This window comes from Leptodactylus fuscus, chromosome 2 (genome assembly GCF_031893055.1).
Source record: "Leptodactylus fuscus isolate aLepFus1 chromosome 2, aLepFus1.hap2, whole genome shotgun sequence".
NCBI classification, from domain to species: domain Eukaryota; kingdom Metazoa; phylum Chordata; class Amphibia; order Anura; family Leptodactylidae; genus Leptodactylus; species Leptodactylus fuscus.
Window position 1 is genome coordinate 186,934,694 of NC_134266.1, and position 18,416 is coordinate 186,953,109.

Sequence of the window (18,416 nt, forward strand, 5' to 3'; positions counted from 1 at the left end):
GATGTATAGGGCGTTTTTTTTTTTTGTGGGACCAGGTGTACTTTTTAGTTATACCATTTTGGGAAATGTTTATTGCTTAGATCACCTTTTATTTAAATCAGAGGCAAAACGGTGAGAAAAACACAGCGGTTTAGCACTTTTGATTTTGACGTTCACTGTACATAAAAATATTAGTAGACCGGGCATTTTCAGACACAGGGATACCTAATGTATATGTTTCACAGTAATGTTATACTTTTATATGTATTCTAGGGAAAGGAGGTGAAATTTTATTTATTTTATTTTTTATTATATTTTTTTTATGTGTTTTTTTTTGTTTTTTTGGTTTTTTACTATTTTATTATCCCCCGCCTAGGGGGCTTGAACCTGCATTCATTTGATTGCAAGTCCCATAGACGGCAATACAAGTGTATTGCCGTCTATGGGAGATTCTATACATTACTATCGCGGAGTGTCATAGACCAGCCGCGATAGTAATATATATCTATGACAGGCCTGGGAGCCTTCATTAGGCTCCCAGCTGTCATCGGAACAGGTCGGCTCCTGCGGCCTCGCCGTGTAGGAGCCGGCCTGCATCACTAAAGGTATTGGGCCGGTGGGGACCGGCCCCGGGGCTAACTGACTGCCGGTACCTGCGGAGGAGGAGCGGATTTACAGCATGCCACCGCTGGTTTTCTTCAGCGGCAGGAGCATGGCAATCTGCAGGCCCCGGCAGCTAAGACAGTCCCCGGCATCTGCTGTAATAGACCAGCGGATGCCGGAGAGTGTTTTAGCTGCTGGGGCCTGCAGTATTGTCACGCTCCTGCTGCTGCAGAAAACCAGCGGTGGCAGTAGCGGGGCCATGCTGTAAATCCGCTCCTCCCCCCACATTCGGACTATAAGACGCACCCTCATTTTCCTCCGAAATTTGGGGGGAAAAAAGTGCGTCTTATAGTCTGAAAAATACGGTACATCAAAAATCATATCGCATTTTTTTCCTCAACTAATTGATTTCAATGGGTGTTTCAAAGTGAAATACGCCTAAAGATAGGCCATGTTGCTTTTTTTCATCTACCTGAGAAAAACAGCTAGAGGAAAAAATCTGCCACTGACTCCCATTGAAATGAATGGGAGGCATTTTTTGGATTCCGCCTCAAAAACCTCCTACAAAACCTCTATGTAAACATACCCTAAAAGAGATGGGGTTAGATGTTAGTAAAGCGCTTTCTATTACACACTCCTGTTTAGTTACCCCTTTCTGACTTAGGAGGTGTCATTCTGAGAAGGGTACTCTCACTCACTTTCAATTGCCACACTTACCCAATATTAGATAAAACATGTTCTATGCAGGATGTAGACAAGTCCATGCAGTATATGATAGAAAGAAAGCAAATGCTAAATCTTAATAGAGCACCCACCAGCACCCCTACAATCCATGAGGAGGGTGAATGCCAGCATTTAAATTGTACACAGATAAAAATTATACAAGGTGCTAGTCACGTGATAATGTTAGGTGCACAGCACCATGTTTGGTATTGGGTAAGTGTGGCCTTTGTTCTTTCACCTTTGACTGACCCTCACAAAAATTCTGGATTAACCTATATACCAACACTCTCTAATATACATTTCACCTACTTATATTTACTTAACAGAAAAAGAAGGCTAATCAGAGCATAGAGATGCTCAATGTTCTGTGTCTAGATGCAATATCCTAGTTTTCCAACATCACAATAAATATAGTGTCCTGCCAAATGAATGTATTGTGATGCCAAAGTGTTGTTATGTGTTATTTTATATTTCTGATTTAATATTGTTAAAAATTCCAGTTAAAGTTGGCATATGAAAAATAGCAGCAAGTGTTAGTGGAAATCTGACAGGACATTCTCAGCAATGAATGAGTGACTTAAAGGGTCCCTTAGAATGTTGTCACTTTTCTGACATTATAGCCTTCATCAACCACCAAGTGATCTTTTCACACACCTAACTTTTATAGATTCCCCCCCCCCCCCCCCCTCAGATGGTACATCAGTAGGGTCCTTTGTACTGTACATGTTACTGTCATTTTTCTATAATAAAATGTTGTAGATCCAGTGAATCTTGTAATTCTTTTGCCGGGTGCCCACTGCCCAGAAAATTAATTTAGAAATATCAAAGTAACAATAACATACAGCACTAGACTGTCCATAATCTGTTCCATCCACACATCTAACACTAATCTACCAAACATAACTTTGGGTTCTTGCAATTTTGACAATACAATTTCACAAGCTGGATCTCAAAAGGAGAGTTTATGCTAATCTAGTCCAAAAGGGGACATTTTGTGGAGGATCCTGTATACTTCTGCTGCGTTCTTGGGTCATGGTTAAATTGTCAGTTTTGTTTTTTTAATTTTTGGAAAGTATATTCTTAGAAGACTTCTCTGCTCTCCTGTTATCTTCTCCACCCATGATGGTCTATAAGATTTCTCCCACATATCCTTTATACACTGGAACTCGCTGGTTCATAACATGAGACAGTAAACATTTTCAAAGGAGCCCATGGTGGGGGTATTAATTATCTTATCTTATCTTAAAAGTTATCAAAACAGGCACATTTTTTCAACAATACTGTTGCTAGTCACTGTGTCTCAAAAAAAACACACCTAAATCATACCTTTAGATTCCAGCCTGACGTATATAAGATTTTTCCAATCAAAAAAGTTTGTGACATTTCTTTAAAGTAGTTTCTATTTTCAGCCATTACATTTTTGAATAAGTATATTTGGAAGGATCTTCTTTGCATTTAAGAATATCTAGCTTGTGGAGGAGATTCAATTCTGTTGTTTTTGACAAAATTCTTCAGGTGGAAAACACTTCTATTATACCAGACAAGAACACCTGGCATCTAAGGAGTTGTAAATATCTGGCAAAAGGCAACGTGAGCAATGTTGCAGCAGATGTTTGTGATGAAACTAAGATCACCTTGAGTTGTTATGAATATGAATCTAGCAAACTGTGAAAGGTTTGTCCTTTTAAAAGTAGCTGCAAAATCCATCCAAACTCATTGTAACAAAACAAATAGATTGTATATATTACACAAACTTTATGCTATTGATAAATATGTTTGTAGGTGCCTTTGTTAACAGAACACTTTATGATTCCTGTAATCTAGCACCTGTCAAAAAATCCTGATGATCCGTCATCCACTGTTTATCGGTGCTCTCTTATGCCTGCTCTTTCACATATACTGGGGTATGTGTCGAGGTATGCTATATGTTAATGTCTGTTATTGATTTTTATTTTGGAAGGATAAGAGTGTTACTATCTGCCAATACACTGCGTTCCAAATTATAAAAAACAGATTTAACCCCTTCCCACCGCAGGTATTTTTCGATGTTCGTTTTTCATTTTTCACAAAATGAAAATCGCGGAAAAAGGAACCCATTGAAGTCAATGGGAGGCTTTTTTTCCACATGGACTCTGACGCAAATTCCACATCAGAATCTGGGCCATAAAACTACATGTGAATGAACCCTTAAGCAGGCCTCAGTTTTCAAGTGATATGGAAAAGAAAAAGGATCTCTCTGCTGCTGAAAAGTGTCAAATAGTGCAACATCTTGGATAAGGTGCAAAAACATTAGATATTTAAGGAAAACTTAAAGAGGACCTTTCACCCCCTGGGGCACATGCGGTTTTATATACCGCCAGAAAGCTGACAGTGCACTGAATTCACCATCGACTTTACCATTCTGTGCCCTGGGTAAAGAGCTATCGGTGCCGTTACCGTAGCTCTTCACTGTCAGTAGGGCGTTTCTGACAGTAAGTCAGGAACGCCCCTCCTCCCAGTAGCGTCTATTGCGCTGTACTGTAAGAGCAGTGAGGAACACCTCCTCCCCTCCCCCTGACAGTACTCGTCCATAAACTAGTACTGGGGGGCGTTCCTCACCGTTCAGGGTCATGGCTGGGTGGTAAAGAACACCCCTCTCACAATACAGCGCTATAGATGCTACTGTGAGGAAGGACATTCCTGACTGACTGTCAGAAACGACCTTCTGAATGTGAAGAGCTACAATACCGGCACCGATAGCTCTTCACTAGGGGCACAGAACGAGAGAGCTGAATAAAATGCTTAGAAACTGTTGCACATAATTTGGGTAACAGTGGATTTAACATTTTTTTCACAAATTAAAAAAATCTATCATTGGGAGGTTTTTCCAATAAAATTAGATTTATACTCTTAGGGTGCCTTCAACACGGAGTTACGCTCCGTGTATTCTGTCCATTTTACACATGTAAAAATACACATGTAAAATGTATTTAACACTTTTTTAACGTGCGGTTTTTTTAGCGCGCAAAAAGACGCACGTTAAAAAAGAGCCATTGAACTCAATGGCTAACTACATTTTACACATGTATTTTTACATGTGGAAAATGGACAGAATACACGGAGCATAACTCCATGTGAAGGCACCCTTACAGTTAAATATTTGTACATTATACTGACTGTCAGTTGCATCCACCAGATGATCTCCAGAAAATCATAGAAATATATAGTTTGCATAATAATTTGGAACACGATATAGCATGTCACTAGTCCTAGACACTAGAGATGAGCGAACACTAAAATGTTCGAGGTTCGAAATTCGATTCGAACAGCCGCTCAATGTTCGTGTGTTCGAACGGGTTTCGAACCCCATTATAGTCTATGGGGAACAGATTCTCGTTAAGGGGGAAACCCAAATCCGTGTCTGGAGGGTCACCAAGTCCACTAAGACAACCCAGCAAATGATGCCAACACCTCTGGAATGACACTGGGACAGCAGGGGAAGCATGTCTGGGGGCATCTAACACACCAAAGACCCTCTATTACCCCAACATCACAGCCTAACAACTACACACTTTACACACTCAATACCACCTCTCTGACAGTAGGAAAACACCTTGAAACATGTGTATTTGGCACTTGCAGTGAGGAGAGCTTGTCACCAGCAGTGAATTTGGCCCTTGTAGTAAGTTGAGGTTGGCACCAACATTTGTTTTGAAAATCAGGGTGGATTGAGCCTCTAACCAGCAGAGTTTGGGCAAATTCATGGTGGAGGGAGCCTCTAAAAACCCCAGTTTGGACCAATTCATGGTGGAGGGAGCCTCTAAAAACCCCAGTTTGGACCAATTCATGGTGGAGGGAGCCTCTAAAAAACCCAGTTTGGACCAATTCATGGTGGAGGGAGCCTCTAAACAGCCCAGTTTGGACCAATTCATGGTGGAGGGAGCCTCTAAACAGCCCAGTTTGGGCAAATTCATGGTGGAGGGAGCCTCTAAAAACCCCCGTTTGGACCAATTCATGGTGGAGGGAGCCTCTAAACAGCCCAGTTTGGGCAAATTCATGGTGGAGGGAGCCTCTAACCAGCCCAGTTTGGACCAATTCATGGTGGAGGGAGCCTCTAAAAACCCCAGTTTGGACCAATTCATGGTGGAGGGAGCCTCTAAACAGCCCAGTTTGGGCAAATTCATGGTGGAGGGAGCCTCTAAAAACCCCCAGTTTGGACCAATTCATGGTGGAGGGAGCCTCTAAAAACCCCAGTTTGGACCAATTCATGGTGGAGGGAGCCTCTAAACAGCTCAGTTTGGGCAAATTCATGGTGGAGGGAGCCTCTAAAAACCCCAGTTTGGACCAATTCATGGTGGAGGGAGCCTCTAAACAGCCCAGTTTGGGCAAATTCATGGTGGAGGGAGCCTCTAAAAACCCCCAGTTTGGACCAATTCATGGTGGAGGGAGCCTCTAAAAACCCCAGTTTGGACCAATTCATGGTGGAGGGAGCCTCTAAACAGCCCAGTTTGGGCAAATTCATGGTGGAGGGAGCCTCTAAACAGCCCAGTTTGGGCAAATTCATGGTGGAGGGAGCCTCTAAAAACCCCAGTTTGGACCAATTCATGGTGGAGGGAGCCTCTAAAAACCCCAGTTTGGACCAATTCATGGTGGAGGGAGCCTCTAAAAACCCCAGTTTGGACCAATTCATGATGGAGGGAGCCTCTAAACAGCCCAGTTTGGGCAAATTCATGGTGGAGGGAGCCTCTAAACAGCCCAGTTTGGACCAATTCATGGTGGAGGGAGCCTCTAAAAACCCCAGTTTGGACCAATTCATGGTGGAGGGAGCCTCTAAACAGCCCAGTTTGGACCAATTCATGGTGGAGGGAGCCTCTAAAAACCCCAGTTTGGACCAATTCATGGTGGAGGGAGCCTCTAAAAACCCCAGTTTGGACCAATTCATGGTGGAGGGAGCCTCTAAAAACCCCCAGTTTGGACCAATTCATGGTGGAGGGAGCCTCTAAAAACCCCAGTTTGGACCAATTCATGGTGGAGGGAGCCTCTAAACAGCCCAGTTTGGGCAAATTCATGGTGGAAGGAGCCTCTAAACAGCCCAGTTTGGGCAAATTCATGGTGGAGGGAGCCTCTAAAAACCCCAGTTTGGACCAATTCATGGTGGAGGGAGCCTCTAAAAACCCCAGTTTGGACCAATTCATGGTGGAGGGAGCCTCTAAAAACCCCAGTTTGGACCAATTCATGATGGAGGGAGCCTCTAAACAGCCCAGTTTGGGCAAATTCATGGTGGAGGGAGCCTCTAAACAGCCCAGTTTGGACCAATTCATGGTGGAGGGAGCCTCTAAAAACCCCAGTTTGGACCAATTCATGGTGGAGGGAGCCTCTAAACAGCCCAGTTTGGACCAATTCATGGTGGAGGGAGCCTCTAAAAACCCCAGTTTGGACCAATTCATGGTGGAGGGAGCCTCTAAAAACCCCAGTTTGGACCAATTCATGGTGGAGGGAGCCTCTAAAAACCCCAGTTTGGACCAATTCATGGTGGAGGGAGCCTCTAAACAGCCCAGTTTGGACCAATTCATGGTGGAGGGAGCCTCTAAAAACCCCAGTTTGGACCAATTCATGGTGGAGGGAGCCTCTAAAAACCCCAGTTTGGACCAATTCATGGTGGAGGGAGCCTCTAAAAACCCCAGTTTGGACCAATTCATGGTGGAGGGAGCCTCTAAACAGCCCAGTTTGGACCAATTCATGGTGGAGGGAGCCTCTAAAAACCCCAGTTTGGACCAATTCATGGTGGAGGGAGCCTCTAAACAGCCCAGTTTGGACCAATTCATGGTGGAGGGAGCCTCTAAACAGCCCAGTTTGGACCAATTCATGGTGGAGGGAGCCTCTAAAAACCCCAGTTTGGACTAATTCATGGTGGAGGGAGCCTCTAAAAACCCCAGTTTGGACCAATTCATGATGGAGGGAGCCTCTAAACAGCCCAGTTTGGACCAATTCATGGTGGAGAGAGCCTCTAAAAACCCCAGTTTGGACCAATTCATGGTGGAGGGAGCCTCTAAACAGCCCAGTTTGGACCAATTCATGGTGGAGGGAGCCTCTAAAAACCCCAGTTTGGACCAATTCATGGTGGAGGGAGCCGCTAAACAGCCCAGTTTGGACCAATTCATGGTGGAGGGAGCCTCTAACCAGCAGAGTTGGTGGAAATCAGGGTGGAGGGAGCCTCTAACCAGCAGAGTTGTGGGAAAGCAGGGTGGAGGGAGCCTCTAACCCGCAGAGTTGGGGGAAATCAGGGTGGAGGGAGCCTAGTATTAGCAGAATTGTGCAACGCTTATGGTGGATGAGTATGAGGATGCGGAGGAATTGGAGAGATTGAGTACAGACATGGAGTTTCATGTTGGGGTGCTTTACACAGGTGGGCCCAAAAATGAAGGCTCTATCCAGTGGTGGTTCATTTTTATCAAAGTGAGCCGGTCGGCACTCTCAGCTGACAGACGGGTGCGCTTGTCAGTGATGATGCCACCGGCTGCACTGAACACCCTCTCAGATAGGACGCTGGCGGCAGGACAGGACAGCACCTCCAAGGCATATAGGGCAAGTTCAAGCCACAGGTCCAACTTCGACACCCAATACGTGTAGGGCGCAGAGGGGTCGGAGAGGACAGGGCTGTGGTCGGAAAGGTATTCCCGCAACATGCGCCTATACTTCTCACGCCTGGTGACACTAGGACCCTCCGTGGTGGCACTTTGGCGAGGGGGTGCCATCAAGGTGTCCCAGACCTTAGACAGTGTGCCCCTCGTTTGTGTGGACCGGTGAGAACTTGGTTGCCTACTGGAGGAACTGCCCTCCCTGCCGCCAACGTCACATGCTGGAAACATCTCCATCATATTCTGCACCAATTACCTGTGGCAAGCATTGATGCGATTGGCCCTCCCCTCTACCGGAATAAAAGACGAGATGTTGTTTTTATACCGGGGGTCAAGGATAGCAAAGATCCAGTACTGGTTGTCCTCCATGATTTTGACAATACGCTTGTCGGTTGTAAAGCACCCCAACATGAACTCAGCCATGTCTGCCACAGTGTTAGTTGGCATGACTCCTCTGGCCCCACCGGAAAGTTCAATCTCCATTTCCTCCTCATCCTCCATGTCTACCCATCCGCGCTGCAACAATGGGACGATTCGAAGTTGCCCGGAAGCCTCCTGTATCACCATCACATCATCGGACAACTCTTCTTCCTCCTCCTCCTCCTCCTCCTCCATTAAACGCAGTGAAGCGGACAGATGTGTGGACCTACTCTCCAGCTGTGACGGATCGGATGCTATCCCTGACTCCTCTGTGTGATCTGAGTTATCCCTGATGTCAATCAGGGATTCTCTCAGAACACACAAGAGCGGGATTGTAAGGCTCACCATCGCATCCTCAGAGCTCACCCTCCTTGTGGACTCCTCAAACACCCGTAGGATGTCACAAAGGTCTCTCATCCATGGCCACTCATGGATGTGAAACTGAGGCAGCTGACTTAGTGGCACCCTAGGGTTTTGTAGCTGGTATTCCATCAAAGGTCTCTGCTGCTCAACCACTCTATTCAACATCTGAAACGTTGAGTTCCAGCGTGTGGGGACGTCGCACAAAAGCCGGTGTTGTGGCACATGCAGGCGTTGCTGGAGAGATTTTAAGCTAGCAGCGGCTACTGTCGACTTGCGAAAGTGGGCGCACATGCGCCGCACTTTCACCAGTAGCTCTGGAACATTGGGGTAGCTCTTTAGGAAACGTTGCACCACTAGGTTGAAGACGTGGGCCAGGCATGGAACATGTTGGAGTCCGGCAAGCTCCAGAGCTGCTACCAGGTTCCGGCCGTTATCACAAACGACCATGCCTGGGCCCAGGTGCAGCGGCTCAAACCATATTGCCGTCTCATCGAGGAGGGCATCCCTCACCTCGGAGGCAGTGTGCTGTCTGTCCCCCAAGCTGATCAGCTTCAGCACAGCCTGCTGACGTCTACCAACGCCAGTGCTGCAACGTTTCCAACTCGTAGCTGGGGTCAATCTAACAGCGGAGGAGGAGGCGGTGGCGGAGGAGGAGGCGGTGGCGGAGGAGGAGGCGGTAGAGGAGGAGGAGGCGGTAGAGGAGGAGGAGGAGGGGGGTGTTCTTCTCGTGTCCCTGCCAGGAATGTTAGGCGGGGAGACGAGGTACACCGGGCCAGTTTGGGAAGCAGTCCCAGCCTCAACTACATTCACCCAGTGTGCCGTCAGTGAAATGTAGCGTCCCTGTCCGCATGCACTTGTCCACGCGTCGGTGGTCAAGTGGACCTTTGTGCAAAGCGCGGAACTAAGGGCCCGCCTGATGTTGAGTGACACGTGCTGGTGCAAGGCGGGGACGGCACACCGGGAGAAGTAGTGACGGCTAGGGACGGCATAGCGAGGTGCCGCAGTTGCCATCAGGTCCAGGAAGGCGGGAGTTTCAACAAGCCGGAACGCCAACATCTCCTGGGCCAGCAGTTTAGCGATGTTGGCGTTCAAGGCTTGCGCGTGTGGGTGGTTAGCAGTGTATTTCTGCTGCCGCTCCAATGTCTGAGAGATGGTGGGTTGTTGTAAAGAAGCGCCTGATGGTGCCTTTGATGGTGCAGGAGAAGGAGATAAGACAGGAACAGGGGAGGATGAGGGAGAAGTCAACAAAGTGGCGGAGGCAGATGAAGTGGTGTCCTGGCTCGTCCTCGGGAGTGCATCGCCAGCACAGTCAGCAGTGGTAGAGGCAGTGGCAGAGGCAGTGGCAGTGGCGTGAACGGCAGGCGGCCTTTGTCCTGCCGTTGCTGCCTGCCACTGATTCCAGTGCTTGGATTCCAAATGACGGCGCATTGAAGTGGTGGACAGGTTGCTCTTCTCAGAGCCCCTAATCAATTTCGAGAGGCAAATTGTGCAGACAACACTATATCTGTCCTCGGCGCATTCCTTGAAAAAACTCCACACCTTCGAGAAACGTGCCCTCGAGGTGGGAGTTTTTCGGGGCTGGGTACGAACTGGAACATCTTGGGAGATTCCGGGTGTGGCCTGGCTTCGCCTAAGCTGCTGACCTCTGCCTCTGCCTCTAGCTACCCTTTTTGGTGCTGCACTTGCCTCAACATCCACACTACTTTCCCCGCTTGACATCCCCCCTGTCCAGGTCGGGTCAGTGTCCTCATCATCCACCACTTCCTCTTCCAACTCCTGTCTCATCTCCTCCTCCCGCACAATGCGCCGGTCAACTGGATGCCCTAACGGCAACTGCGTCACATCATCGTCGATGAGGGTGGGTTGCTGGTCATCCACCACCAAATCGAACGGAGATGGAGGAGACTCTAGTGTTTGAGCATCTGGACACAGATGCTCCTCTGTTAGGTTCGTGGAATCGTGACGTGGAGAGGCAGGTTGAGGGACAATGAAAGGAGCGGAGAACAGCTCTGGGGAGCAGGGACAGTTGGGGTTATTGTTCTGTAAAGCTTGGGAATTTTGGGAGGAAGGAGGACAAGACTGTTGGGTAATAGGAGGAGAGGAGGCAGAGTCTGACTGGCTGCTGGACAATGTGCTGTAAGCGTTCTCTGACAGCCATTGCAAGACCTGTTCCTGGTTCTCGGGCCTACTAAGGTTTGTACCCTGCAGTTTAGTTAATGTGGCAAGCAACCCTGGCACTGTGGAGTGGCGCAATGCTTGCTGCCCCACAGGAGTAGGCACGGGACGCCCTGTGGCTTCACTGCTACCTTGCTCCCCAGAACCATTCCCCCGACCTCGCCCACGGCCTCGTCCACGTCCCTTTCCGGGAGCCTTGCGCATTTTGAATTCCCAGTTAGAAATTGGCACTATATACCAGTAGCAAAAATTGTGGGTGCACGTAACCCCAATATATTCTTTGAATTACCAGTCAGAAACTGGCACTATATGGCAGTAGCAAGAAATGAGGGTATTTGTAACCCCAATATATTCTTTGAATTCCCAGTCAGAAACTGGCACTGTATACCAGTAGTAAAAATTGTGGGTGCACGTAACCCCAATATATTCTTTGAATTCCCAGTCAGACAATGGCACTATATACCAGTAGTAAAAATTGTGGGTGCACGTAACCCCAATATATTCTTTGAATTCCCAGTCAGAAACTGGCACTGTATACCAGTAGTAAAAATTGTGGGTGCACGTAACCCCAATATATTCTTTGAATTCCCAGTCAGACAATGGCACTATATACCAGTAGCAAGAAATGAGGGTATTTATAACCCCAATATATTCTTTGAATTCCCAGTCAGACAATGGCACTGTATACCAGTAGTAAAAATTGTGGGTGCACGTAACCCCAATATATTCTTTGAATTACCAGTCAGAAACTGGCACTATATGGCAGTAGCAAGAAATGAGGGTATTTGTAACCCCAATATATTCTTTGAATTCCCAGTCAGAAACTGGCACTGTATACCAGTAGTAAAAATTGTGGGTGCACGTAACCCCAATATATTCTTTGAATTACCAGTCAGAAACTGGCACTATATGGCAGTAGCAAGAAATGAGGGTATTTGTAACCCCAATATATTCTTTGAATTCCCAGTCAGAAACTGGCACTGTATACCAGTAGTAAAAATTGTGGGTGCACGTAACCCCAATATATTCTTTGAATTACCAGTCAGAAACTGGCACTATATGGCAGTAGCAAGAAATGAGGGTATTTGTAACCCCAATATATTCTTTGAATTCCCAGTCAGACAATGGCACTGTATACCAGTAGTAAAAATTGTGGGTGCACGTAACCCCAATATATTCTTTGAATTACCAGTCAGAAACTGGCACTATATGGCAGTAGCAAGAAATGAGGGTATTTGTAACCCCCATATATTCTTTGAATTCCCAGTCAGAAACTGGCACTGTATACCAGTAGTAAAAATTGTGGGTGAACGTAACCCCAATATATTCTTTGAATTCCCAGTCAGAAACTGGCACTGTATACCAGTAGTAAAAATTGTGGGTGCACGTAACCCCAATATATTCTTTGAATTCCCAGTCAGACAATGGCACTATATGCCAGTAGCAAGAAATGAGGGTATTTATAACCCCAATATATTCTTTGAATTCCCAGTCAGACAATGGCACTGTATACCAGTAGTAAAAATTGTGGGTGCACGTAACCCCAATATATTCTTTGAATTCCCAGTCAGACAATGGCACTGTATACCAGTAGTAAAAATTGTGGGTGCACGTAACCCCAATATATTCTTTGAATTACCAGTCAGAAACTGGCACTATATGGCAGTAGCAAGAAATGAGGGTATTTGTAACCCCAATATATTCTTTGAATTCCCAGTCAGAAACTGGCACTGTATACCAGTAGTAAAAATTGTGGGTGCACGTAACCCCAATATATTCTTTGAATTACCAGTCAGAAACTGGCACTATATGGCAGTAGCAAGAAATGAGGGTATTTGTAACCCCAATATATTCTTTGAATTCCCAGTCAGAAACTGGCACTGTATACCAGTAGTAAAAATTGTGGGTGCACGTAACCCCAATATATTCTTTGAATTCCCAGTCAGACAATGGCACTATATACCAGTAGTAAAAATTGTGGGTGCACGTAATCCCAATATATTCTTTGAATTCCCAGTCAGAAACTGGCACTGTATACCAGTAGTAAAAATTGTGGGTGCACGTAACCCCAATATATTCTTTGAATTACCAGTCAGAAACTGGCACTATATGGCAGTAGCAAGAAATGAGGGTATTTGTAACCCCAATATATTCTTTGAATTCCCAGTCAGAAACTGGCACTGTATACCAGTAGTAAAAATTGTGGGTGCACGTAACCCCAATATATTCTTTGAATTCCCAGTCAGACAATGGCACTATATACCAGTAGCAAGAAATGAGGGTATTTATAACCCCAATATATTCTTTGAATTCCCAGTCAGACAATGGCACTGTATACCAGTAGTAAAAATTGTGGGTGCACGTAACCCCAATATATTCTTTGAATTCCCAGTCAGACAATGGCACTGTATACCAGTAGTAAAAATTGTGGGTGCACGTAACCCCAATATATTCTTTGAATTACCAGTCAGAAACTGGCACTATATGGCAGTAGCAAGAAATGAGGGTATTTGTAACCCCAATATATTCTTTGAATTCCCAGTCAGAAACTGGCACTGTATACCAGTAGTAAAAATTGTGGGTGCACGTAACCCCAATATATTCTTTGAATTACCAGTCAGAAACTGGCACTATATGGCAGTAGCAAGAAATGAGGGTATTTGTAACCCCAATATATTCTTTGAATTCCCAGTCAGAAACTGGCACTGTATACCAGTAGTAAAAATTGTGGGTGCACGTAACCCCAATATATTCTTTGAATTCCCAGTCAGACAATGGCACTATATACCAGTAGTAAAAATTGTGGGTGCACGTAACCCCAATATATTCTTTGAATTCCCAGTCAGACAATGGCACTGTATACCAGTAGTAAAAATTGTGGGTGCACGTAACCCCAATATATTCTTTGAATTCCCAGTCAGACAATGGCACTGTATACCAGTAGTAAAAATTGTGGGTGCACGTAACCCCAATATATTCTTTGAATTACCAGTGAGACAATGGCACTATATACCAGTAGCAAAAATTGTGGGTGCACGTAACCCCAATATATTCCTTGAATTCCCAGTCAGAAACTGGCACTATATACCAGTAGCAAAAATTGTGGGTGCACGTAACCCCAATATATTCTTTGAATTCCCAGTCAGAAACTGGCACTATATACCAGTAGCAAAAATTGTGGGTGCACATAACCCCAATATATTCTTTGAATTCCCAGTGAGACAATGGCATTATATACCAGTAGCAAAAATTGTGGGTGCACGTAACCCCAATATATTCTTTGAATTACCAGTCAGAAACTGGCACTATATAGCAGTAGCAAAAATTGTGGGTGCACATAACCCCAATATATTCTTTGAATTCCCAGTCAGACAATGGCACTATATACCAGTAGCAAAAATTGTGGGTGCACGTAACCCCAATATATTCTTTGAATTCCCAGTCAGAAACTGGCACTATATACCAGTAGCAAAAATTGTGGGTGCACGTAACCCCAATATATTCTTTGAATTCCCAGTCAGAAACTGGCACTATATACCAGTAGCAAAAATTGTGGGTGCACATAACCCCAATATATTCTTTGAATTCCCAGTCAGACAATGGCACTATATACCAGTAGCAAAAATTGTGGGTGCACGTAACCCCAATATATTCTTTGAATTCCCAGTCAGAAACTGGCACTATATACCAGTAGCAAAAATTGTGGGTGCACATAACCCCAATATATTCTTTGAATTCCCAGTCAGACAATGGCACTATATACCAGTAGCAAAAATTGTGGGTGCACGTAACCCCAATATATTCTTTGAATTCCCAGTGAGACAATGGCACTATATACCAGTAGCAAAAATTGTGGGTGTATATAGCCCCAATTCTATTGCTAGGGGACTTGCAGGGTATTTCTGAGGTGAAGGTGGGGGGGCACACCGTTGGAACAGGTAACGGGTGTATATATGGGGTATACGGGAATACACTGACAGTGTATTCCATTCAGGATCCTGGGAAAGCTGGGTTGCGGCGATTGAGCCCGTCAGTGCCACGTTACACTGACAAGCTTCTCCCTGGAATTTAGCTCTTACAAGAGCTGTTGTGGTTGTCTTCTCCTTCCTATCCTAGCCTGTCCCTGCCTACCCAGAATCTAAGCCCTAGCTAGCTGGACGGAAACCTCCGTCCTCGGTGAATTGCAAGCTCAGAATGACGCGAACCTGGGCGGCGCTGTTCTTTTAAATTAGAGGTCACATGTTTTCGGCAGCCAATGGGTTTTGCCTACTTTTCTCAACGTCACCGGTGTCGTAGTTCCTGTCCCACCTACCCTGCGCTGTTATTGGAGCAAAAAAGGCGCCAGGGAAGGTGGGAGGGGAATCGAGTAATGGCGCACTTTACCACGCGGTGTTCGATTCGATTCGAACATGCCGAACAGCCTAATATCCGATCGAACATGAGTTCGATAGAACACTGTTCGCTCATCTCTACTAGACACCATTATGCAGCATAACCAAACATCACCATCCTGTATATCTTAGGCCTTGTTCACATCTGTGTTAGTAATCCGTTCGGGGGAGTCTGCATGGTGACCCCCCAAACAGACTACCAAACACATCGGCAAGCGGTGTGCAGTGAAAGCACATGAACCCCATAGACTATACTGAGGTATGTGTGCTTTCCGCACTGTCTCCACACGGAACATGTGGACAGAAAAGTAGTTCATAATCTACTTTCCTGTCCGCATGACTTGTACGGAGATCGTGTGGAAAACACACAGACCCCATTGTAGTCTATGGGTTCCGTGTGCTTTCACTGCACACCGCTTGTCAATGCGTTCGATTACCAACGCAGATGTAAACGAGGCCTTACATCTGTTCACTTTTGTCTCAAATTATAAATATAATTCTGGGGCATTGTTACTTTAAACGCCTCTAACGTTAACACCCCAAACCTTAAAATTCTGGTGCTAAAATTGATGTTTTCTGTTGATATCACGTCTCAAAAACAAAAAAATATTAAAAATTGATCAAAAAGACTTATGTAGAGCTACATTGTAGTCAAATGTAAAAAGTTGGAATGTTACTGGTTTAAGGCTAAAGTGTGTTAGATCACTAAAGGGTTAAAATACAGGTAAGGCACCAAAGTTATGAGCCAGTATTATTTATATGAGCTATAAATTCAAAATTCAAAAACACAGTTAGATGGTTAAAGAGTTATAGTTGTATTATAAACTCACGAATCAATAGAGTTGCTTAAAAAGATTTTGTATCTTGTACTTGTTTTTCAAAATGTAATTGTGACTCTACAGTATCGTGCAAAAGTTTTAGTAAGAATGCTAAAGAAAAAATAGAATTCTTAATAGTGAACAAATGGCTAGTTCACACGGGGTCTTTTGGCAGCAGATTTTGACGTGGAATCCGCCTCAAAATCCGCTGCCAAAAATGGCTCCCATTGACTTTAATTGGAGTGCTCGCTTCTTTTTTCCGCTAGCTAGTAGAAGAAAAAAGAAGCGAGTGGCCCTATCTTGCTGAGAATTCTGCGGCTCAATAAACCGTGCGTACGTGGCTTGAGGCTCTGGCCCATTCATTTGGGATCCAGAGCGTAATGCCGAGACGGAATGTGTACACGTGGAACTCCATGTGAACTAGCCCTTACAAAAAACAAATCTAGGTAAAATCAATAGTCAATGTGGTCACACTTAGGCTGGGTTCACACTGGGTTTTTAGGGCCAAATTTTGACACGGAATCCACATCAGAATCCAACTCAAAAAACTGCCTCCTATTGAAATCAATGGGAGCTGGTCATTTCCTTTTTCTGCGAGCGGTTTATTCCCGCTCACAGAAAAAAGAAGCGACCTGCCCTTTCTTCTGGTGGATTCCGCGGCTGATTCGGCCAATTTCACCTCATTCTGAATTTTTTTACAGCTTTCCAGTACATTGCACAGGATATTGAATAGTGCCATTACAAAGTAAAATTTGTATTGCAAACAATAAGTCATCATGTGAAGCGAAAAATGAAAAATTGATGGATCTTGAAATGTGGGGAGGGAAAAACGGAAATCTAAAATGAAAATTGGCTTGGTCCTGAAGGAGGTTACCGTATATACTCGAGTATAAGCCGACCCGAATATAAGCCGAGGCCCCTAATTTCACCACAAAAAACTGGGAAAACTTATTGACTCGAGTATAAGCCTAGGGAGGGAAATGCAGCAGCTACTTGAAAATTTAAAAAATTAAAATGGTCAGAGTTTTTGGGTGCAGTAGATGCTGGGTGCTGGGGAAGGGGAGGTGTTTTGGTTGTCTGTCTGCCCCTTCCCTGAGCTTGAGGACTGTTTTTTCTTCCCCCACTTGGAATTTAGTCTGGCTGAATATCGAGTATCTGCAGTGCTCCAATTAACCCCTTCCTGACGGAACAGGAGCACTGCAGATCCCCTATATTCAGTAGACCGGGCACTCTCAGACACAGGGATACCTAATGTATATGTGTTTCATAGTAATTTTATACTTTTGTATGTATTCTAGGGAAAGGAGTGATTTAGAACTTAGAATCTTCTTTTTTTTTTTTGCAATGTTTTATGGGATATTCTATACATTGATATTGTGGCTGGTCATAGACCGCCCAACCCCCCGCCCCCCCTCCTCTTAAATTTTTTTTTTTTTTTTTTTTTGCTGACTCAAGTATAAGCTGAGGGGGGCTTTTTCAGCACAAAAACTGGGCTGAAAAATTCAGCTTATACTCGAGTATATACAGTAATTGGTGACCTATCCTAAAGATATAGCATCCATTAAGTCCTGGGGGAAAAAATATATATTTTTGAAAGTATGCTTACTTTGAAGAATTTTTTCCACACCTTCCTAATACTTTTATACAGTACCGTATAGTATGATGTCAGTTATGCTCTTTCATTTGCACATTGAATATACTCCTGCTTCTAGTAAATATAAAATACCTGATTAAATGTTGGCAAACAAGTGATCAGATATGGAGGTTTTTTTTGTTTTTTTTTGTCAGGGAAATGAAGAATACCATCTTATTTTAACTAGGAAACACATTTGGAGTCACAATGAGGCACAGACGCAAGGCCAGTGGTCTGTTGCTAGGCACCAAAATACTTGCAGCTCCAGTGACACGGGTTGAAAGGAGCAGAACAATGACTAAGAATTTAGATTCTAAATAATGTGATGGTTATATAAATAAGTGCGAAGGAAGAAACCGCTATAAGTCCTCCAGAAACCATTAGAATTTTAAAGAAGGTAGAAAAGCCTAGATAAAATGCAATGTTTAAACAATATCACAGGGGGCGAGTAGGATTTTAGCATGTAAATAAAAGTAGAACATAAAGTGAGATGAACTTAAATCAGCAGATTATCTGCCGCCATCTAATACACTTTAATAAACACGGAATGTTTTCAATAATGATAGAGAAAATGCAGGGTTATCTAAGTAGCTCCTCATAGTTGGATAATAATATACATATAATGTGTAATTAATTGAAAATGTAGTATATTAACAAATCTGAGGGACATAGGCAAGGGAGCAGTTACATGGTT